Below are 23531 nucleotides of genomic sequence, written 5' to 3' on the forward strand. Positions count from 1 at the left end.
GGATGGGGGGCTTTCGGCGTCGCGTGACACACATTTCCCTCCGTTTTTGTCATCTCCGGGTGGATGCGGTAAAGCGGAGGAGAAGTCTACGCCAACGTACGTGGAAAAAGTACCGACTCACGCGCGCCCGCGCCGGCTCTTTAAAGTAGCCTGTTCTTTGACAATACTGCGCGCGCTGTTTCCGCGTGTTCGCGTTTTTAGCTTTCAGCCGCGATTTTAACCATGCTAACGCGGACGTATTAATTAGCTTCAGGTTACCCTGTTCTTGTAACGCAAGTACAGCAATGAAGAAACAAGAAACAGTAGAATAAAAACTGCGGGAAACGTGTCACGTGAAGCCGCGCCACAAAAGCGCCCCCCCCCCCTCTGATGCAATGAACGACCCCGTCTGATGCAATGAACGACCCCGTATCGCGTTTCTGTAGCCTCGTTTGCATGAAGCCGACAGCGGCAGGTCGAGTCGGGGGATCGAGTTGAGCAAGGTCAGCCCAACTCAACCACTGCGTGTTTGCATGAACTCTATTTTAGCGAGTCGAGACTGGTCACGGTGTAAGATATATAGGTGAGGACACTGTGCGGGTGACGCACTGGCCGCAAGCGGCCAGATAAAATACCAGCCGCGTCATCCGAACCGGGCCGCTGATCGCAGCGCCAGTGTCGATGAAGTGGCGAAACTTCGCCGGAAGAAAGAAAACATATATGAACTATCTCGTTGCGATAGCAACCATGTAGATATCGCACGGCTCGTTGACGTCACAAAAGCAGTTCGCATAGCATGAACTGTTCCTTGCGCTGTCAGCATGCGTTAAGCAAGCTGAGTGTGGTCCACGGTGATGCTGTTTTATGCCAGTGCTTCCCCAGCGGCACGGTGGTGGTTGGTAAACAGCAGCAATGGGCCGCAAGTGCTTTGTAGAAAAATGCAACAGTGGCTTTCAGTGCATCAACATCTTTCAGTGCAATCACGTTGTTTTATTTTCAATGTTTTACTTAAACCCACTGAAACCTATACCTACAGAGAATTCCGTTTTTATGTGCGGGAATTTAAAAAATTCCTGTGAGCAAACTACTGGCCTAATCGAGAGCAAACTTCGCTCACGGGGTAGCATATTATGGTCTACGTTATTTGAGATGTAATTAAACGTCGGTACTTGCCTGCATTTCCTGAAATTAAGAAGAAACTGCTGTCAACTGCGAGAAAAGCTGTCGCAGACGAGAGCTATACGCGAGCCGAGCAGCTGGTTTGACGCGTTTGCCTCGCCTTCCGGCAGATGGCGTGCCCTGTCACGCGGGTCGCTGTGTACTCATTCCACCGTGATACAGGTTCTACTGCAGTGACACCAATCTTCAAGCAGCGCAGCGCGAGAGGGCATTGGCAGCCTCAAAAAATGGTGGCACAGCACCGCTGTCATGGAAGTGCAACGGCGCAAGCAAAAGACAGGTTTGCTTTTATCATTTCCCGTCTCTCTTATCCGACTCTTCGACTCAATCGGGTTTACATGCCATCTGCCGTTGGGGTCGAGCGAGTCAACCCACCCCCTGCAACGGAGTTGACTGGACTCGCTCCCTTGACTGCCGGACCCGACTCTGCCGCGTTTACATGAACCCAGTAACCGGTTTTCAACTCAACTCTTCAACTCAACCCTGTCATTGAAACGCCACTTGTGGTGTCCTCGAGTGGAGGAAAATAGAGTGAACGAATAGAGCAAATATGGAGGGAAGAGGAGAAAAGAAAAAAGAGGAGAAGGGAGAAAATCCGGAAGAGAATACAGAGCGAACAAATAGACAGAAGAGAAAAGAAAAAAGAGGAGAAAATCCTGAGGAGGAGTACGATGCAGATCTACACATTTTTGTTTGATCCATCCACAAGTGAATTTCAGCGAATTGAACATATGAACATGCCATTAAGTGCGTGAAATAGTTGAAGTAAATTCATTATTTCAGTAATTAATGCATTAAGAGAAGTACATACTTGTCTCCGAGCGAACTGAAGCGAATGCAAATATTCTGCCAGTAGCACTGAATTTATTCACTGAGACTATTTTTCATGTTCAAGCGTTATTCTTATTGTACTTAATGCCATTTATGCATTGTTCTTGCCCATTGCATAGATGTTAATTGCTGCTGTTGTGACCCTTATGATGCCGTGGCTTATATTGTTTTGTTTGTGACCCTAGTATCTTCATTGTACATTGCATATTTTTTATAACATGGTGTAATGTGTATTTATTTTGCCTCTAATCCTGTATATTGTGACATCGCAATATTTTAATCTACACGCATTCATGATTACTTGAAAAACCGGTTCAGCATTGTTCTTGTGTATCACTTCACAACCCCTCACTCCCCTCTCACTGCCTCTGCATGGGCCCTGAAGGAACTTGAAATAAAAAAATAAATAAATTTAAATAGCTAATGCAGATTTGAACCAAATAGTTTAATCTGGTTCTATCCCATTAATTAAGATTAAGATTAATGGGTAAGGGTTGCCACTTTTGTGTTGCTGATTTATTGCCACTACAGAATTTCCAAGTGCTCAATTGTTTCGCACTATATACTCAAGTTTTGATGACAGCCTCTACCACTGTCCTCGCCAGCAGCAGAAAACTTTAATGAGTACACATTTGATTTTTGTGTCCTGGACCGAAGTTCTCATTTTGGTAGATCTGCTAAACATGTTCAAAACAAGTGGTCATCAGTTTATTTTTCATGTAGCAGAGCCCCCAAAACGTACCTCCTTTATATGCCCTCGGGAATAACATTGCTTGAAGAGTATTCTGTCTTTTTTTCTTCTGCTTTTCTAACGAATTATCTTTAAGCAATAACAAATTCAAATTCAGTATTATTCTCCTTTGATCACCACAAAATAAATTAAAAAATCCCCTGTGTTCCTTGGTCTTGGTTTCTGTGGCTATTGGCTTCTCTCTCTCTCTCTCTCTCTCACACACACACACACACACACATGCTCATAATTTAGCTCTATGCAGGTGACTACATAGGTCATTCCATGCCCAACACATCAATGTTTGCACTTGACCCTCTTTGATTTCGTTCCAAAAATTCATCTTTTATTGAACTGTCAGTCAATTGCACTTGATACCTAGCAGGAAAAAATTTTCTTGTAATCTGACAGCCCTTTCAATTTTCCAGACAGTGCAAAATTCATAATAAAATGTTTATTTCCTTTCTGGCCTCCAAATTTTTTTGAACAACATATATGAGTTGTATTTTTTTATCAGACATCAAGACAATGCCTCCACAAGGTTGTTATGTTTTTGTAGTTCATATTTTTTACCTCAAAACGCTTCATTTTGGAACTTTTTTAAAAAGTCCAAGCGACATTCGTGAGCTATAAAACATTTCAGTTGCTCGCCTTAATGTGTACTTCATGGTGAAATTGTTTACACTGCAATTACAACGAACTACTTTTAGAAAAAAAAATGCCAGAGTTGTAGAAAGTGCATTGTGCTGCGTATTCAGATGAAGATATTATGCTGTGGTGCTCACTGCAAAATTGCAGTATCAATTCCTCTAATAGCTCCGTTTTTTGTAATTTTGCTCAGTAATTTTTTTTTCAGTCTTTTTTGTTTTAGTCAAGAAAAAAAAATTTTTGAAGTTGTACGCCGCAGAGCTGGTCATGGTTGCCCCGCACTGCACTTCAATGCAGTACATGATCAATACATGATCATGTACTGTCTGTTGCAGAAGTTTACAGCCCACCGCGCCATTGAAATAAACGGCGCGATGGGCTGTAAACTTTTGGAACAGATGGTACATGTTTGTTCCTTGTGACAAATGAAAACGATAACTGAAAATTACTACCTCATTTCCAAGACTAGAGTCAAAGAGAAGGCAAGCGTAGCGGGGGGCGACAAAATTAGGTGGGTGAATGAGGTTAGAAAATTTGCAGAGATTAAGTTCATTCATGCATTCATTTATGTACCCTTAAAGGCCCTTTTTGCGCATTACATACGGGGGAGAACAGTTGAAATACAATGTAAAGAGAAGAACAATGTTAAGACAGTAAAATACAACACAATGCAATGCAAAAAAAAAAACTGGAATACAGTGTGAAATGTTATGATGCAGTTCTAATCAATGCATGGTGGCGGATAGGCTAAAGGAGGCAATAGTAACAAGAAAAATAAATTGTAAAAATCAAAGCATTAGGTTGGTTTTCCATTTGCTGCAATGTTCAATTAGTGTGTCTCTAAATTTAGTAGTGTCACACTTGTTTACATTGTGGTCTGGTAACTGCTTCTAATTTTCTATTGCTGTAGGTAGAAATGATTTATTGAAGGCTATTGTAGAACCATGTAAATGCTGAACACTCAGGGAATTAAAGAGGCGACGCGATATTCTGATGGGAGGTAGAAGTAATGAGTCGCAGAGGTCAGGAAATCCGAAATCAGGTCAGGTTGCAATGGGCACATGGCCAATTTGATTGGAAAGATATGGGAGAGGCCCTTGCCCTGCAGTGGTCACAGTCGGAATGGTGATAGTGAGGATATGCTTTACCCTTGAACAGAAGTGTGCCAACAGACATACAGAAGGGGCTGCATTATGCTGCGCAAAAGACTGCTCTGTTTAGGTGGTCCACTGGCAACTTCTGTGATAGCACTCTCTGAACATTTTTGGAGGCGTAATTCTTCCAATGCACAAAGCACACCACACCATGTTTAAAACATTTATGGTTCTGCAGGTATAACATCATATAGTTCTTTTCTTTGGCAGATGTTTAAATCTGGAGCCAAGATCACAAAATTAAGAAACTTGTGGCAGTCGAGAGCTTTGAAGATATGAAGGAGAAGGCCACAAAGGAAGGCATATGCCCCGACATCCCAAGCAGCAATCTCAAGGCAAGTTCAAGTTTGCCTACTTTCGCTCTGGCATACAGCTTAAATCATAGCAGATAAAAGGGAAGAAAAAAGCGTATGAAGTGCGATGTTTGTTATTTGCACTTCTAAAATGTGGTGTTATTTGCACATTTAAAATGTGGGCAAACAAACCGGAACAGAAATTTGCATTGCAAGCAACACAGTGACAAATGCAGATGCATTCCGTGGATATCTTGTTTGATTACATTGAGGAAGTTTCATTTTGAATGGGCTACTAACAGTGCACTGGCACTTATGAATGGACCTGCCAGTTTCATGCGCTTGTGTTTTTGGTTATCTGAACTGATATATTTTCTCCCCTCAGCATGTAGTGTGTATAGAAGGTTCTGCTTAGTTTGAACATATTTTCAGTCCCTTTCAAGTCAAAATTACTGGGAGTAAGCATTGTCTCAGTTCACAAGTGGGTGGTTTTTAATGACCTTCCTTGAAATTTGGTTGGATAAGGTGTTACATACCAGAACCTAAAGATCTTGACTTGCTGAGTTGCCAAGGTAGCCTTATTAAATTTTGATGCACATCATTTTTCCTACTTCTGTGGATCAGTTTGAAGAATAAGGCTTTTTTTTCACAAGAACATTTTTAAACTAGAATATGAGTTAATCTGCATCGAGTATGTTTGAATTAATGGTCTGGCTTGCTTCTCTATTGAGTCTCAGAACAATAAAGTTTACTCTCTCTCTGTTCAGTCTTGGGATGTGCCTTTTAATGCATTAATATGCCCCTGGAGCAAGTTCATGGGGTATTCCTTTAGCCTGCTGCCTACAGAACTCCTGATTTGCTTGGGTTGCAACCTGCTTCTGGGACATGGGATTGATTACGTATAGTAATTCCCTCTCTATATTTTGTGCCATATAATATACTGCACACAAACGGGAAGATATGCAATTGATAGGCTTTAGGAACATTGGTATAACACTGGGAGAGCAGATTTAGAAAATGCTGGAGCTCACAGCAACAACTGATGGCGTGTTTCAGGCAGGGGTTAAAATGCAGGGTATTACAAAAAAAGTAACAATGACATGAAAGATTTGCAGGCTTTATTATCATAAGTGTAGGCTGTACATTAATAAATGCATCAGTGTGACATATTTTATTGTACGGTTGTTCTCTAATTTTTCCCATATGTAGCTTAGTTTCAGTCTTGTTTCATCTCTTGTTTGTCTCTTTAGAGGCTTGTCTGTTTGGCAAATGACTTGTTTTAATGGTAGTTTTGGGAGTTGTCAAATAACATCGCATTTTTCTCATCTTGTCTTTCTACACTTTTACTGAAGACTCTGGTCTTGAAAAAATGAAAAAGATGCGAAAATTTCAATTTTTCAGAAATGGCATAATCAGGTTCAATACAGTCTAAAGTACCTACCTAGCAGGTCTCAAGGTTAATTGAGCCTTTGCTAAGATGGGTGGATGGGCTTGCTGGTAATTGATCATGACAAAACAGTGCAGACAAGACAAGACGAGCGCTGACTTTCAACAAGGTTGATTGGAAAGCACATCAAAATATTGTTACGTGGCAGTAGGCGTTCACGCCACGAAGAACACTGGTGCACTCACGCTGAACAGAACACAAGCACAGGGCGCACCGGATCCCAGTCTCGGTGATCAGAGGAGACGTACATGGCGAGCATGTCGGTAAGCGTGCGATTGAGTCGCTCAGTGAGGCCATTAGTTTGGGGGTGGTAAGCGGTCGTCAACTTGTGCTTAGTTGAGCACGCGCGAAGAATGTCGTTTACCACTGCTGAAAGGAAGGTGCGGCCTCGGTCGGTGAGCAGTTGGTGGGGTGCTCCATGATGAAGAATGACATCCTGAAGAAGAAAGTCGGCGACATCAGCGGCAGTACTCGTGGGGAGCGCACGTGTTATCGCGTACCGGGTGGCATAGTCTGTGGCTACTGCAACCCATCTGTTCCCAGAAGTGGACTCAGGAAAGGGGCCGAGAAGATCCAAGCCGACACGGTAGAACGGCTCCGGAGGGATGTCAATGGGCTGAAGATAGCCAGCGGGAGCAGATGCAGGGCGCTTGCGACGCTGACACTCATCGCAAGAACCAACGTAACGGCGCACTGAGCGGTAGAGGCCAGGCCAGAAGAAGCGACGGCGGATGCGGTCGTACGTGCGAGTAACGCCTAGATGGCCAGCAGTCGGGAGGTCATGGAGTTCGTGGAGAACGACTGTTCGTAAGTGCTTCGGGACGACGAGGAGAAGGTCAGGACCAGTTGGTTGAAGATTCCGGCGGTATAAAATACCATCAACGAGAGCAAAGCGGTTCAGTGAAGGGTCGGTGTGGGCGGACGTTAGGCGATCGATGATGGAGAGAAGCTCCGCATCCCGACGCTGTTCTTCGCCGATAGTTGTAAACGGCGATAGTGAGAACAGGTCAATAGCGCTTGCGCTCGTCACAGTATTGGTGTGGGCAACAGGGTAACGAGAGAGGCAGTCGGCATCTTTGTGCAACCGTCCGGACTTGTAGATCACAACGTAGTCATATTCTTGGAGTCGTAGCGCCCAACGACCGAGGCGACCGATAGGATCCTTCAGAGAAGAGAGCCAGCACAGTGCGTGATGATCTGTAACAACTGTGAATGGCCTACCATATAGGTAGGGTCGAAATTTGCCAACAGCCCAGACGAGGGCCAAGCACTCTCTTTCGGTAATGGAGTAGTTCTTCTCGGAAGGGGATAGGAGGCGGCTAGCATAGGCAATTACGCGATGTGTGCCGGATTGACGCTGGGAAAGGATTGCCCCGATTCCATGGCCACTAGCATCAGTACGGACTTCCGTAGGAGCTGACACATCAAAGTGTGCCAAGACCGGTGCAGTGGTAAGCTTCCTTATAAGGTGGGCAAAGGCGTGGTCTTGAGAGGACCCCCAGGAAAAACTGACATCCTTTTTAAGAAGATCTGTGAGCGGGTGAGCAATGTCGGCAAAATCTTGAATAAATCTACGAAAGTAAGAACAAAGACCCAAAAAACTTCGAACGTCGTTGCTCGTACGGGGTACTGGGAAGTCCTTTACTGCTCGGATCTTGTCTGGATCGGGACGAACCCCTGTAGCATCGACGACATGGCCTAGTATAGTGAGCTGACGACGCGCGAAACGGCATTTTGAAGAGTTCAGCTGCAGCCCGGCATGACGGAAGAGGGAAAGAACTTGTGAGAGGTGGTCCATGTGGGACGAAAACGAGGGAGAAAACACAATTACATCGTCTAAATAGCAGAGGCAAGTGGACCACTTAAATCCTTGCAGCAAGGAGTCCATCATGCGCTCGAAAGTGGCTGGGGCGTTACATAAGCCGAAAGGCATAACCTTGAACTGATATAATCCATCAGGAGTAACAAAAGCAGTCTTCTCCCGATCCTGGTCATCCACAGCAATTTGCCAATAGCCAGAGCGTAGGTCGATGGAGGAGAAGAATTTGGCTCCGTAGAGGCAGTCTAAGGCATCGTCGATTCGAGGAAGCGGATAGACATCTTTTTTAGTGATCTTATTCAGGTGACGATAATCCACACAGAAGCGCCACGAGCCATCTTTCTTCTTGACCAAGACGACGGGCGAAGCCCAAGGACTGTGAGAGGGCTCAATGATGTTCTTCTCCAGCATTTTTGCCACTTCCGCCTGGATTACCTGTCGTTCTGCATGGGAGACCCGGTATGGTCGGCGGCGGATCGGAGGAGCGTCGCCGGTGTCGATGCGGTGCGTAACGGTAAGAGCTTGGCCAAGGGCGCTGTTATGGAGGTCGAAGATGTCGGAATAGGACTCGAGAAGCGCACGCAACTGACAAGATTGAGCAGGGAGCAAATCGGAGGGCATCATTGCCGTGATCGCGTCAGTCGAAGTAGGAGCGTGAACAGGGTCTGCAGGAGCTGATGCATGGGCAGGGTCCAATGGGGCAACTGGGCAGGAGCCAAGAGGGGAGAACGTTGCCACGCATATGCCAGGTGGAAGGACTTGGGCTGAATAGCTGAAATTAATTAACGGTAGTGACACGCTGTTTCCCCTGATTGTAGCGACAGTATGGGGCAGTGCAACGTTGCGGTGCAGCAAGACATCTGAAATAGGGGCGACTAAGTAGTCACCATCGGCCACTGATGAGGTAGGACGTAGGGTAACGAATAAGGCGGCTAGTGAGGGCAGAGAAACTTGGTCGGGCGAATACAGTCGGGGAGAATGCAAGGGTTCAGGATCGATGGTTGGGAGATCGAGGTGTAGGACGCCTTGCGAGCAGTCGATCAGGGCGGAGTGTTCTGACAGGAAATCGAGGCCGAGGATGAGGTCATGAGCACAAGGGTTCAAAACAGTGAACTGCACTGGAAGGTCATGGCCAGCAACACTAACGCGTGCAGTGCAGAGTCCGTCAACACTAACTGTTCCACCGTCCGCGACACGCACTCGAGACCGAGCCGGCGTGAGAACTTTACGTAATCGACGACGAAGTTGGGCACTCATGACAGAGATATGCGCACCAGTGTCGATAAGCGCACGCACGGGGACACCATCAACACAAACGTCTAGTTGGTTCAAGTGGGAGGTCTGTAGAGGATTTGTGGGCCTGGTCGTGGATGCAGCGTCACCTCCGGGAGCTGCATCAGCTAGTTTTCCAAGTCAGAGCGGTCGTATGAGGCTGCCGAGGATCGAAGGTGCTGCGGGGATCGGAATCGCCGGCCTCGGGGAGATGGAGAGCGGGAAGAACGACGTGGTCGGGAGCTGGCGAGATCATTGGCCGAATCTGATTGGTCATGAGGTGGTCGGGGCGGAAAACGGGGGGGCATATCTGAACGGTTGGCATAGGAAAGCTCGGTGCGAGGAGTCGGAAACCATCTATTGCGGCAGTGCCGGGAAATGTGGCCGACACAGGAACAATTGAAACATATTGGGCGATCATCAGGCGTCCGCCACTCTGCTGGATTACGGTAGCGACGAAAGTACGGAGCCCTTGGACGGAATACATTCCTGGTTGGTGGTCGGACGCTAGAGTTCCCGATGGAACAGATAGCATGTGAGAGGTCCAAATTTGCGAGTTCCTCTCGCACGACGGCTTGAATGAGGGAGACATCGGGCAAGGGGTGACTGGGGGTGGTAGGTTGAGGGGCCGCAGGTGCACAGGCCTCCATTTCGCGGCGAACGATCCGGGTGACTGCGTCGGTGATATTGAGAGGCGAAGTGGGAGGTGGGCTAGGTGGTGGCTGCTGCAAAGCACACGTAGATGTGGCGGCCGTATGGGGAAGTCGTGCAAACTGTGAAAATATGCGCCGGCTCTTGACTTGCTCGAAGAGACGGCACTCCTTAATAACGGCATCCACGGTATCACATCCTTTGCACAGAAGCAAATGGAAAGCGTCGTCCGCGATCCCCTTCAGGATGTGGCCCACCTTTTTGTTTTCCGACATGGAGGTGTCCACCTGGTGGCATAAGGCAAGGACGTCTTGTATGTACGTGACGTAACCTTCACTGGAGGACTGAGCACGCGACTCAAGGTGTTTTTGGGTTGCGAGCTTCGAAGCATCCGGAGGTCCGAACAGAGCGCGAAGCTTTTCCTTGAAGATGTCCCAACTCGTGAGTTCGTCCTCGTTGGTGTCGTACCATTGCCTTGCTGTGCCAGATAAATAGAAAATTACGTTTGCCAGCATGACGGTGGGGTCCCACCTGTTATGGGTGCTGACACGTTCGTACATGGAGATCCATCTCTCGACGTTTTCAGTTGAGGCACCGGAAAAGATGTCGGGGTCACGGGGATGAGCCATGACCATGAATGTAGGGGCAGTGGCACTTGGCGAGTCGCCGGGCTTCGTCATTGTAGCGGTCCCGGTGTAGCGACCGCTGCGAAGCTCCGTGTTGGGATAGTCCAGAACGAGAGGAAGGGGAAAGTCCTCACCTCCACCAAGATGTTACGTGGCAGTAGGCGTTCACGCCACGAAGAACACTGGTGCACTCACGCTGAACAGAACACAAGCACAGGGCGCACCGGATGCCAAAACACAGGCCACCGTCCAGAATTCGGAGCCCGAGCACGCGCCAAGCGCCCTCTCACTTCGTCGGCCTCATCTTCTCTGAGTCGACCCGTAGCAATATATACCTTGCAGCCTAAAAAAACAATGCACAAAGGACGCCTTGTCATATTCACACTGGATCTGTTGAAAATAAAACAAAAATTGATAATGCAGTATTTAACAGCATGAACTCTTTCTTAATGAGCAATACAGAAGGTGTGCTACCACACTGATTGTGGTTTCCGTGGGCTCGGTTATCTCGAGCACTTATTTTCCCTGTGTCTGGCTACCACAATACAGCACATGAATTCTGGTACACAGCGTTCGGGATCTGGAAAATGATAGCAATTGCAACACTGAATCATCAAATTCCCCCTGACAGTTTTGTTCACATTGTAACGGTGCTCTTTTAACCTCTCATTGGCACACCTGCCAGTTTGACCAATGTGGATATGTTTACATTGGTCAAACTGGCAGGTGTGCCAATGAGAGAGTAAAAGAGCACCATTACGATGTGAACTAAGCTGTCAGGGCAAATTTGATGATTCACTGTTGCTATTGCTATCATTTGCCAGATACTGAAGGATGTGTGCCAGAATTCATGCGCTGCATTGTGCTAAACAGACACAGAGAAAAGTTGGTGCATGAGATAATCGACGGCGCAAAAATTTCAGAAAACCACAACCATTGTGTCAGCGCACCTTCTGTATCGTTCGCCAAAAAGGAGTTCATGCTGTTAAATGCTTCATAATAAATTTTTTTGTTTTCAACACACCCAATGTGAATGTGACAAGGCATCCTTTGTTCGGTGGTTTTTTTCAGGCTACAATATATATATTTTGACGCGCTTTCCAAATAACCCTTGTGGAAAGTAAGTGATTGTGCCGGCATATTCCTTCCTCGTCTTTGTCTTTCTGCGCTGTGTTATCGTGATAATTTGGCCTCCAGCTACCAAACTAAAAGTGGTATAATTGATGCCTCCAAAACACTGAAATGGCAATTTTGGAGCAAAATGTGGTAGAACAGCATATCCAATGGCCACCATTTTGCTTTTGTTTTAAAACTGGTGCACTTCCCTAATCTGGGTATTACCCACTATCGTGAAGTTCTCTCGGAATATCTGCATTGCGCCGTTTTCTGAGGCCTCTACAGAGGCCTCCAGATGGTTGGCACATGCACACCTCAAATGCTGTTTTCTCTAATTCATGTTTTTTGGCAATACCCTTACTGAAGTTTTCATTATGTTTTTATAGTGCAATTTCAATTAGGTATACTGTTGAGTTCAGAAAGAACTGAACCATGGAGCTATGCTATTTTTTTGTAGCTCGGTCAAACATATCAAATTTTGTGAACAATATTGTCACTTAATATTATATCATAATTATGATGCTTTGACAAAATTGATAATTTTTATGCGACGTTGTACCTCAATATCAATATAAATAGCATAGCTCCGCATGGCAAGCATTTGGCTATGACTGCATTCGAATCGGAACCAAGAACTGTTGAGGGAAATTGAACAACCATAAAAAATTACCTATTAGGCTTCAGTTATTTTTCCATGATATGAGAACTGATTGAGCTATACTGAAACTAATTGTATTTTTTGAAAATAGAAGGAAGCAATACATATCCACACCTAATTTCATTATGTTGTCTCTTGTAATAAACATTTTCATTTTTAAGACCCACATCTTCCCTTGAGCCCCGAGGGGAATGATTAAACGGCTTTCTAGACTGTATTGATCCTTGCTTTAAAAATTTACATTCTAGAATGTCTTCTCTGCTCTAGATATTTCGTGTAGACAGCACAGAGGTTGATGAGGAATGCTTCAAGTACATGCAAGAGAACTTTGGTGGCAATTTGGGCTGCACACTTATACTTGACTCCAGTGTTTTCACTACAGATGCTTCCAGTGCAGGTACGATGCTTTCAGTACATTGTAGTGCTACATTAAATGCATTGTTCATTGTTCAGGCTGTTGGTATGCATGATACATGCTCACCAAAATGCATGCAACACTCTGTTGCTATTCATAAGGAGATGCACCGCCTATCTTGTGGCCAATATAAATTTCGAGCCCTGATACTCAGAGGATGCCATAGATGAGGCTGGCAACATAACATTTCTCGAGTGTGCATTGAAGTGTATTGTGATATATTGCTTTACATTCATCAAGCTGGTATGGCTTGCCATCCCGAAGCTGCACATGGGCTAAGGAAGATGTCATAGTGCAGGGCTCCTGGTTAATTTCGATCATCTGGGATTCTTTAACATGCAGGCACTGGCAGTGCACAGCATACAGGCCTTTTGCATCAGTGGAATGATGCAGAGTTATGGGTCGGACCTGACTAATGTGCATATGTGCATTCTTAATATAACCTAGTGTAGACAAAGGACAGGTATGTCAATTCCGAAGGAATTTAGATTTGCTATCAGTAATTTATAACTTGAAGCAAGCATTTGCCTGAGCATCAAGTTTAGTATATGCTAACGATGGGGTCAAGTGATCAGCAACGTTTCTTAAGTGTTAAGTGGACTACAGTGGTTTGACTGTATTTGCCATACTACATGTACAAAGTGTTCTGCTTTAATAAATCTTTTCTCGTGCCTGATAAATCTTGAAGCACACAAGCTTCATGCTAAAGATGCATTTTATTGTTCTATGCATTGCTGCAGCCACTGCACCTCGTTATACTGAGTGAGAAGATTCATGAGTTGTGATTAACATCCCTGCTACTGCATTGTGGCACCAGGGCTCCCATGTGATGGTTGTACAGTCATGTAAAAAAGTTTGCAGAATGCAGATTGGCCGAAAAAAAAACTTTTGCATTACTTCGCTAGAAAGTAAGCTATTCATTCCAGTGAATGGAGCACGCATGTGTCATCATGCATCTGTACTCTTCATTTGCCTGCTTTGCGTTACCATGCGGGAATACATTTTTTCCACAAATCTGCAACCCACAAACTTTTGTCTGTGACTGTACAGAGGGCAAAACGCTTGTCTAGAACACGTTCTGGGTGTGTTTCGGGATGAACACGTGATACATAGCGATAACATTTGATTAAAAATGGTCCGGATGTAAGGATGTGCAGTTAAACTAAAAGGATTTAATCGTCACTTTTTTCCATCCTGGTCGGAGCTGCTTTGGGACCTGCTAAACACACAGTTCGGTCATTCTAGGCATGTGTTTTGCCCTCCGTACTTGTGAATAGACGGTGTAAGCAAAACCAGTAAAATTATAACAGCGCTATAGTTAGGATACTGTTCTCTGGACCAAGACGTCTCGGAGAAAAGATTAAAGGTGAAAAAAAAAAGAAAGACCCGACAGTTTGGCGTATTGTCATTGCAAACTTGATTGTATCCTTTTCCTACAGAAATTGTATCCTTTTCCTGCAGCGCTGCAGAAATGTCTGGAAAGCAGGCTGAATGTAACTAGAAATGCTGGCGTAGTCACGTTCTTAAAAGAGACCTGGAGCAATTTCTGCCAAGCAAAACTGGTACTAGCACGATATTATTTTGGTGTGGCTGCTGTTATTAGTGTTTTTCAGGTGACTGCACCTACTTGACACTAGACACAGTTAAGCAAAAGCAGCTACAAAAAGTAGAGAAGCTACATCCTTCTCATGTTATTCACCTCTGTTGCCACTATGTTGGATGCAGCAAATCACATGTCTTTGCTGCAGCAGCTGTTCATTGCGAATATTTAAAGGTGCCAAAAAACACACACACACAAGAGAAGACAATGGGACAGAGTGCTACTCACAACTGTGTGAATGGTGGTGAGTTGTGAGTGGCACTCCATCCCATTGTCTTCTCTTGTGTGTGTGTGTTTTTTGGCATCTTGAAATATTCACAATGAACAGCTACCAACTCACACAACTAAAAGTTCTCATAAGCAGCAGCTGTTGGCTGAAAAAATTCCGGTGTGAACAGTATGTTTTTTTCTTCAATGCTCCACTGGTGCTGCCACCACTATGCACTTCTGGGGTGGCTGGTGTCCTCCGTTTCATACATCAGGTGCAGCACTGTGAAAGGTGTGAAAGTAGTCTGCTTAAGAAAATATAGGGAGGCGTGTTATTCGTGCTTGTTTTGTGGCTGAGTGTTCAAAGGCACGAAGAAAGTGATAGCATATGTCATCAGGAGTAGGAGCGCATTTAACTGAGCTCATGACAAACGCGTCATGTAATAAGGTTGCCGGAAAAGAATTTATTTTGATCTCGACAAGGAATGCAGTACTTTTTTATTGTGGTTGCAGACAGTGCAAACAAGAGCACTAACTTTGACAGCGTTGCACTGGATGCATGAAACACAGTATATGGTCGTTTCTTTTTACATTCACATTAATTTATGGCTTTTAACAAATTAAATTGTTTTTGCTAACCCCATCTTGCAGTTTGTTTCTTCACACATCATTGTCCTATGCAAAAGTCATTTTTCATTTGTTTACCAATGTAAAAATATATATTACTTGCCTTGGCAGTGCAGTGGCCATAGCATTTTGTTACTGAGAATGAGGTCAGAGGCTTGATTCCTGGCCATTGCAGTCAAATTTGAACAGGGCAAAATAGAAAACCACCTGTATATTGTGTAATGCCAATAGACATTAAAATCTCTTAGGTGGTCAGAAATGATATGAAGCTCTCCGCCACGTTTCTCGTAGTTCAGGTGTAGATTTGGAGCAATAAGCCCCCAAAAAGCAACATTAGAGAGTTTTAGTATTGCGGGCTTTGCGTAATTGCGTGCATAGCGGAATAGCGGGTCCAGAGTGCGCATGCGCAGAACGCTAACGGTAAAATAGCGTTAGCGGACGCACGCAATTTTCAGAAGTTAGCGGTGCGGCTTTTGCGTGTTTAGCGGGAAAACATGGCGGCGTCCTCCCAAGCGAGAGCCGCCCGCTTCAGCCGATTCAGCAGTCCTTGCGATTCCGGTCGGCACGTTTACCGGCAACTACTGGTGTAGTTGCTTTTCGCTATGACTTACCTTGCTTCGACGATAAAGTATAAGCTTCCATTAAGTCCAGTTTTTGAGCTACGCTCTCGATTCTGGAGCGCGCAAGCCTAATGGGACCTCCAGCTGCACTGCTACCGTCTGCAACTGCCCGAAAGGCAGCCGAAACCTAGCACAAACGTCCGGAACGAAACAAAAAGATATGGAGCTTTTCCGCAGTGTTTTATGGACTTAAAGGATGTAAAGCGAGTTTATATTAAATTTCAAATAGTTTTTTTGACATGACACGTCATGTGATGGCAAATATTCTTGCTCGAACGGCTTGTAGTTAACATTGCTTTGACTAGATGGCGTCACTGCTTAACGTTTGTTTTTCATTTTATTTAAATTTCGGGGTCATTTTGCAGACGAAAATAAGCACTACAGTAATAATTCGTTTAAAAAACTCTGAAATATTATATTTTGGCAAGGTAGCGGCAGTGCCGACCATTTTAGAAGGACCGTTCGCATCCATGTCAAGCAGGTCGCGTTTAACGTTTTCAGAACGCTATACTAAAACTGTCTGCGGGGATAAGTTGCATGCGGCACGCTAACGTAATTTCCCTTAGGTCCGCTATCACGCTAACGCTATACTAAAACTCTCTATTATGGCTCAAAGTGATTTTTGCACCACATTCAGGTTAACTCAGCCACACACACATTTCTCAGGGTTATGTTCCATTAAAATTCACAAATGCATATGGTATTGCTTCCTCTTGGCTAAAAGCAATTTTGTTTAAATTTGTGAGCATTGGTCAGAGTAACCCATCTTGTTCAAAGTGAAATGCATAGACTTGCCCAACAGTCCATCCTGCTGCCACCCTGCTAAACTGGCAATCTTGTATATGCAATGCCTCACAACCTTAAGTGTATCAGAATTTTGGAAGAACACTAATATTGTTACGTGACGGCAAGCGATGAAGAAAGGACTGCATGACCGATGGCGATGATATGATTTAATGTCTGCGAGCCTAGCACGAGCGCTCCTGCCCATGCCACTGCCCGCTTCGTCGTCTTCTAGTCCGTCACATGACTCGGGGCCACGAAGCGATCGTCCCGATCGCGCGAACTAGAAGAATGCCACAGACGATGACAAGCAGGACATGACGATGGGCGTGGCAGAACATATGAACAGAGAAGAGAAGATGTAGGGCTTGCCGTCACGATGAAAGAGATGATGAGCGGGTGAAACCGGGTCCACGAAGACTGAGGAGCCACCGGTTTCTGGAAGTCAACGTCGAGGCCCGTGGACACACCCAACGGCAGGGGCTGGGGTACTTGTTTCTCGTGTGAGTGTCGGTGGTCAATGGGTTCTCTGGTCAGTGGCGGCGGTCTCGGTTCAGTGGGGTCGTAGGTCGTTGGGTCTTCTAGGTTCTCAGGTGGGCGGTGAGTGGGGTCACAGGGCAGTTGCGGCGGTCGTTGTGTGGTCGTTGTGTCGTCGTGTCTTCTGGTCGGGGCATGGGGCGGGGCGGTGAAGAGCGGCGGTGAAAAGCGGCGGCGTCGGGGCATACCTGGAAGGCTGGGGAAGCGCCGGGAGGCGCGAAGCCGTGAGCTCTCCACAGAAGACCTCGGTGTACACCAGGCTCCTAAGCTCCGGGACCGGGATGAAGAAGGTACCCAGCACCTTGCACCAAATGTTACGTGACGGCAAGCGATGAAGAAAGGACTGCATGACCGATGGCGATGATATGATTTAATGTCTGCGAGCCTAGCACGAGCGCTCCTGCCCATGCCACTGCCCGCTTCGTCGTCTTCTAGTCCGTCACATGGTGTTACGAAGAAGAAGAGGGCAGTGGCGCGGGACGGAGCGCTCGCGCTAGGCCCTCAGCCATTAAACCATATTATCATCTGTCATCATGTCGTGCTTTTCCTTGGCTTGCCACCTCGTAACATTTGGTGGAGGTGCGGGTTCCTCCTCGTCATCTCGGACCCTGGAGCATCGCCGCCTTCTGCTCGCCTTCGTCGTTGGCCGTGGGGACCTGGACTCCGCCGCCGGCTCAACCCGAGCCCGACCAGACCAGAACCGACCAGCCGCTTTCCCCAGCCCCGTCCCCAGCCCCGACCACACGACACGACGACCAGGACCAGACGAACTATGACCCGACGACGACCCGAATGAAGACGGCACCCCCGCCCAAGCTGTGCGGCGAGTCCTTCATCCCTGACCTTCGGCTGTGGGCGACCGACCGCTGGACCTGAAGCTCCAGGGACAACCGTTCATCGGATCATCTCGTTCATCTTGGTGGCAAGCCTTTCATCTTCTTCTATCCTTTGTGTTCATGGTCATCGCCACCTCATCTTCGAGAATTTAAGCCATCGATCGGGACGATCGCTCGGAGGACCCGGGTAGTGTTACGAAGAAGAAGAGGGCAGTGGCGCGGGACGGAGCGCTCGCGCTAGGCCCTCAGCCATTAAACCATATTATCATCTGTCATCATGTCGTGCTTTTCCTTGGCTTGCCACCTCGTAACAATATCACCTTACTTGATAAGGAAGGGGCCATCAAGGAATTGAAGAATTGCAGAACAATCAGCTTACTTTCTGTTGTTTACAAGGTATTGACTAAGGTGATCGCTAATGGAATTAGATCAACCTTAGACTTAAGTCAACCAAAAGACAAGGCTGGCTTTTGTAAAGGGTACTCTACAATGGGCCATATTCACACTATCAATCAGATGACAGAAAATAGTGTAAAATATAACCAACTCCTATATTTAGTCAGTGAGAAACCATTTGACGCAGTAAAAATCTCAGCAGTCCTTCAGGCATCACAGAACCAGCTTGTTGGAGAGGCATATAAGCATACTGGAAAGTATCTACAGCGATTGCACAGTGACCATATTCCTCCTTTTGGAAAGAGACAAAACACCACTTAGTACAGGTGTCAGGCAGGGAGACACTATGCACAGCGACCATATTCTTCCATATGGAAAGACACAAAACACCACTTGGTGTGGGTATCAGGCAGGGAGGCACTATCTCTGCGGTAGTATTTGCCACATGTTTACAGATGATATTCAGAGATCTAGATCAGGAATAGCTGAGTACAGGAGTAATGGAGAATACGTTAGTAATCTGCAATGCGCTGATGACATTACTTTACTATGTAAACTCGGGGGATGAATTACAGAGCATGATCAATGATCTAGACAAGCAAACAAAATGGTGGGTCTAAAAATAATGTGCAGAATTATGGTAAGGATTGGAGCTGTAAGGAATACACCTACATGGGACAGGTAATGACTGCAGACCTGGATTACGAGAGTAAAATAACTAGGTGATTAAGAATGGGGTGGAGTGCATTTGGCAGGTACTCTCAGGTGATGAATGGCAGAGTACAAGTATATAACAGCTATATTTGTACTCATTTATGGGGCAGAAACGTGGAGGCTAACAATAGAGGTCGAACATATATGGAGAGCAATGCAGCAAGCTATGGAAAGGAAAACGATAGCTGAAATGTTAGGAGACAGAAAGAAAGCAGAGTAGGTCTCAGAATAAATGCTAGTTAATGATACTTTAATCTAAATAAAACATAATGAGCGTGAACAGGACATCTAATGGGAAGGTAAGATAACTGACGTTTGTTAAGGGTAACGCTACAAGGGCAAGCATAGCAGGGGTCATCTTAGTCAGGAGGCAGATGAAGTTAGGAAGTTTTCAGGGATGAAGTGTCCGCAGATGATACAAGACAAGAGTCAATAGGAGAGATATGAAAGATGCCTTTGTCCTGCAGTGGATATAGTTTGGCTGATGATGATGATGCATCATGCTAAAGACTACCTGATGATCATAAATCTACGGTGACTCAGTGGTTATGGCGCATCATTGCTTACCAGAAAGACTCGGGTTCGATCCTAGCTGTAGTGGTTTAATTTTGATGGAGGTGAAATTCTAGAGGCCTGCGTACTGTGCAATGTCATTGCACGTTGTTCTCAATTTATATTCAACCTTTATTGTTAGCCTCCATGTTTCTGCCACACAAGAACTTCAGGTGGTCGAAATTTCTGGAGCCCTTCACTATGGCATCTCTCATAGCCTGAGTCACTTTGGGACGTTCAACCCCCATAACCCATAAACCAAAAATATAGGGCACAGGTTTAAATGACTGTAAATGCTATGCAATGAATGCCATCTCATAATTTTCTCAGCTGCTGTAAGTGCTGGTGTTGTTACCATTCTTCAACTCCTTTGCGAAGCCTGATTGCATTTGAATGTTGTTTACAGAAGAGCCTTAAACATTGCCTCCCCAGCCGTCACTGGAAGATTTTCAGTCATTGTCGATTACATGGAACTCCTTGTCTCATGAAACTCTTAATAGCTCTGAGAGCATCAAACCCACTTGAACAAAGTAAATATCAAGGAGTAGTGAGACTAATTGCAACAGCAATGTGCAAAAGTGGCTCAAGGCCAACTGCAAAGCACATCTGGTCAGTGACCAGTCGTGTGGGCTAGAAATATCCGTCAGCACTCCGTGATGCACTCCTCATCTCCTCAGGGTGTAGAATGTTTCATGGACTTGCTTACAAAATTCAGTGCCGAATTGAAAACACAAGGCGCGGATGTAAACGCCTTTGTGAGGAGCTGTGTGGAGAGCCTCTGAAAAGGGCAACACCAAGGATAACTTATGGCAGCATTGAACGGCAGCCACGAGTCATTACCGTAGACTGATGATTGTTAGGAGGCAAAAAAAATTCTTGCTGAAAGCCTGAACGCTCAAGAGGAGCAAGACATTCCTCTGCAAGAAGAACTCTTGGTGCATGCCTATGCAACAATTCGAGTGGCTATCAACACTCAGGGCAAGCGAGCTTGTGATATGCATAAAGAGTGGCGCTTGCTGTTCACGCAGCAACACTTCCTGGCCCATTTTAGAAGGTATGTATGCAACCGTATATGAAAGCTGCATTGTCTGTAAATTGAAATGCTGTTTGTGGTTTCAGGAAAAATAATGGTTACGCAGTTTGTATTAAAGCAATGCTGGCTGCTGTATGTGCAGGGTAAGCAATGTATTTGATTCAGGCACTTTTAGTGCCAGTTCCATGTCAAAGTTTTATTTCCAACAACTCTTAAATAATAAGTCCATGAATTACAGGCCAGTGAACATTTATTATCTTGTCAAAAAAGTGAAGAAAACTCAAAAATTGGTTTGAAATTTTATTTAATTCGAAACTCATGGCACATTCCATTGGTAGAACCAGGAGCAGACCCAACGAGCAGTGAGCAGCAGAGCAGTAGTGCAGCGGGAGTGCAGCTGAGTGCTCTTCCATCGAAACATTTCATGCTCTCTGAGAGCAGGCATGAGGGCAAAGGTGTACCACATGATCGGATCATTTACCTTCCCAGCCAGCATCCTGTGCGATGAACGCACTTGCAATGTGCAGCCGGTACAGCGGTCAGAGTAGATATACTTGATGTTCCCTACCACAACCAGCCAAAACTATGCATATTGGTGTAAAAATAACCTCTTTAGACATTACACATCGTAACGCATTCGTGACATGGTTGGAATGCTGTCACTGCAACTGTCAGCAAGTGTCACTGCTGTTGCCATCCAGCGTCTCAAATACTTCCACAATTCAATGAGGCTAGGTTCGGCGCCGCCATTTCGCGCTCACTCAACAGCAGAGGCTGAACATCCGATGCCAAGTCATTCATGTCTTCACTGCTTTCAACGGCGACAAATTCACGCTGATTACCACATGAATTTCAGTCCAGAGCCGCCATTGCTCTTGCACACAAGTCAAGCCAAAGTGTCGAAAACATGACCAAACAAAAGTATATGACGCGCTTGCGCTCAGTGACTTCCTTCGCACTCCGCCTTTTGAGTGGGAGCAGCTCCAACTGCTCTTGGCATCACCAAACTGCTTCTGTTCTGCCATTGGATCACACTGCTCCTGTTCCTGTTCGCCCACTGGAATGCAACTACTTCTGAGAGGGCACTTTTGTGATGCTTTTGAGCTCCTGTTCTGCCAGTGGAATGCGCTATTAGTCTAACAGTAGAAGCTAATATAGTCAGGAGTAGACTGCACCTATGGGTAACAGTGGATTCCAAGAGCAGGCAAGCGTAGCAGGGGCGACAGAAAGTTATGTGGGTGGTTGAGATTAAGAAGTTTGTGAGGATACAGTGGCTAAAGCTGGCAAAGGACGGGGTTAATTGGAGAGACATGGGAGAGGCCTTTGCCCTGCAGTGTCTGGCTGATGATGATGATGGCTGCACTTGGTGCAGTTGCCTTTGTAACTCTGTTGGGCTTCCTTCTGACAGCGTTTTAAGTTTGCCCTGCAGTACAAAATTAACTAGTTTTGCAGTCCGTTTATCCTTGTTGTTGATAGTATGTCACAGCAGGCATGGGGTATCTGTGTGGTCATACATATCAGCATATACAAGGTGTTTCAGGGAAGACCTTTTTGAGGTATGAAGGCAGCTCCTGCCGCATAGCAATACCTGTATTGGCAGACATCAGAACACAGGTAAATAATGTTAACTAGTTGGCTGCTTAACTAATTTCTAACGACTTACAATTTTACAGTTAGCACCTGGTTACAATTAGAGATTTGTAGTTTTTAGAATTTTCTAAACAAGATTACCCTTGGTGCGGTGACTCGAAAAGTTTGCCTATTTTGACTAGTTACGTGCACTGGAGGGATTCCTTCGCCTGCATGCATTTCAGAAATACGTGTATTTTGGCATGATGTAGCTAAAATTTGCTGGGCCACAGCATTTAGGGTAATCATGTTTTCAAAATTATAAAAACTGATATGGCTATTACTATGACTAGCTACAAATGTTTAATTGCAGTCAGTTATGTAACTGCAATAGTTATAATGTTACTTGTAAGAAATTATTTAACCAGCTTACGAGCGTACTTTGTTCACCTGTTTGCATTATTTTCTTACACTGGTATTATTCTGGTGCAGAACTCTTAACTCAAAAAGCCCATTTTAGTGGCAGGCTTCCCTGAAACACATTGTATATGACCATCAATTTCGCACTAAGATGGCAGAGTGAAAAGTGATGGTTAGGAATAATGTATGATGCACAGTTAAGAGGGCATACTCTGTAGGTGTTGATAAATTGGTTGTCACTGAATCCTTACGCTGAAAACGGTGAAAGTCTTGTGGAAGAACATAAATTACCTTTCACTTACTGTTACGTGTGTTTCTAGTGATGTCAAGCAGTCTTTACAGCCAAACGCCTCATTTTGCAGGCTAACTGACATGCAGCTGGACAGATTATTGTAAATAAAGAAATTGCAGACCTCGAGCTCTTGTACACATTCCTGCGGTAGAGCCTGAAGGGAGACGAGCCACTTGAGTGGCTTCTTGTGACAGACTAGGCAGCACAGGACATTGGCCGCCAAAAAGCACTGCTGAGTGGGGTATTCCCATTGCTGTGCATTGTCTTCAAGGAAAAGACAGAGCTCCTGTTTCGTGTTTTTGAGGTGAGATTATTGCAGAAATGGACATTCAGTTGTTAGCCTCTCAGCATTAACATAACTTCTGCTTTGTGACTGTTGATGAAACTTTCACGCATCTTTGCAAAACTCTTGGGCAGTTGCTCACTGAGATTGTTGCCAGTAGCAAAGAAAAAGTGAATTAATCAACAATTAACATCCATAAGTGTTTCAATAAAAATTTCTGGGCACCACCTCAAGGTTTACCAGT

The 23531-nt window shown here is 45.4% G+C and overlaps 1 long non-coding RNA gene across 1 annotated transcript; it reads left to right on the forward strand.

Moving 5' to 3' along the window:
* Window positions 1-404: 404 nt before the first annotated feature.
* Window positions 405-23302, forward strand: LOC149355143 (uncharacterized). The gene is made up of 4 exons (XR_016291465.1): window positions 405-1438; window positions 4732-4856; window positions 12671-12800; window positions 23075-23302. It is a non-coding gene; the product is annotated as an uncharacterized LOC149355143 (long non-coding RNA).
* Window positions 23303-23531: the final 229 nt, after the last annotated feature.

This window comes from Amblyomma mixtum, chromosome 3 (assembly GCF_055824585.1).
Source record: "Amblyomma mixtum isolate Tamu chromosome 3, ASM5582458v1, whole genome shotgun sequence".
Classification (NCBI taxonomy): domain Eukaryota; kingdom Metazoa; phylum Arthropoda; class Arachnida; order Ixodida; family Ixodidae; genus Amblyomma; species Amblyomma mixtum.